The sequence below is a fragment of the Mandrillus leucophaeus genome, unplaced genomic scaffold, assembly GCF_000951045.1.
Source record: "Mandrillus leucophaeus isolate KB7577 unplaced genomic scaffold, Mleu.le_1.0 Scaffold279, whole genome shotgun sequence".
Classification (NCBI taxonomy): Eukaryota; Metazoa; Chordata; class Mammalia; order Primates; family Cercopithecidae; genus Mandrillus; species Mandrillus leucophaeus.
The window spans coordinates 2,757,430-2,758,677 of NW_012102909.1; positions in this window are offsets into that span (position 1 = coordinate 2,757,430).

A 1,248-nucleotide genomic window follows, 5' to 3' on the forward strand; every position below is an offset into this window, starting at 1 on the left:
AGTAGAGACAGGGTTTCTCCATGTTGGTCAGGCTGGTCTTGAACTCCTAACCTCAGGTGATCCACCCGCCTTGGCCTCCCAAAGTGCTGGGATTACAGGAGTGAGCCACCGCGCCCGGCCTGCCTGCCCAATTTTTCAATCAAGAAAGCATACATGAAGACTGGCACGGTGGCTCACGCCTATACTCCCAACACTTTGGAAGGCCAAGGCAGGAGGATCAGTTGAGGCCAGGAATTCGAGACCAGTCTGGGCAACATAGTGAGACCTTATCTCTATTATATTTTTAAAAATTAAAAACTTAAAGGCCAGGAATGGTGGTTTATGCCTGTAATCCCAGCACTTTGGGAGGCCAAGTGAGAAGATCAGTTGAGACCAGGACTTGGAGACCAGTCTGGGCAACATAGTGAGATCTCATCTCTATTATATTTTAAAGAATAGGGGCCGGGCGTGGTGGCTCACACCTGTAATCCCAGCACTTTGGGAGGCCGAGGCAGGCGGATCACGAGGTCAGGAGATCGAGACAATCCTGGCTAACACGGTGAAACCTTGTCTCTACTAAAAATACAAAAAATTAGCCAGACGTGGTGGCGAGCGCCTGTAGTCCCAGCTACTCTTGGAGGCTGAGGCAGGAGAATGGTCTGAACCTGGGAGGCAGAGCTTGCAGTGAGCTGAGATTGTGCCATTGCACTCCAACCTGGGCAATGAAGCAAGACTCCGCCTAAATAAATAAATAAATAAATAAATAAATTAAATAAAATAAAACTAAAAATGTAAAGGCCAGGAATGGTGACTCATGCCTGTAATCCCAGCACTTTGGGAAACCAAGGCTCAGGAAGATTGCTTGAGCCCATGAGTTCAAGATGAGCCTGGGCAACATGCCAAAACCCTGTCCCTACAAAAAATAAAATAAAATAAATAGCTGGGCTTGGTAGTGCACGTATGGTCCCAGCTACTTGGAAGGCTGAGGTGGGAGGATTACCTGAGTCCAGGAGGTCCAGGCTGTAGTGAGCCATAACCATGCCACTGCACTCCAGCTTGGGTGACAGAGACCCTGTCTCAAAATAAATAAATAAATAAATAATGAAAAGAAAGCAATATATGTCTTTATAGAGCATACATGAATATCTAACACATATAAAAACCCTTATTGCTATTAACATCCTCTATTCTTTGTTGTATGCATATATAAATACACTACTTTTCAATATATATAGACACAGTATATATATATATACTCGCATATATATA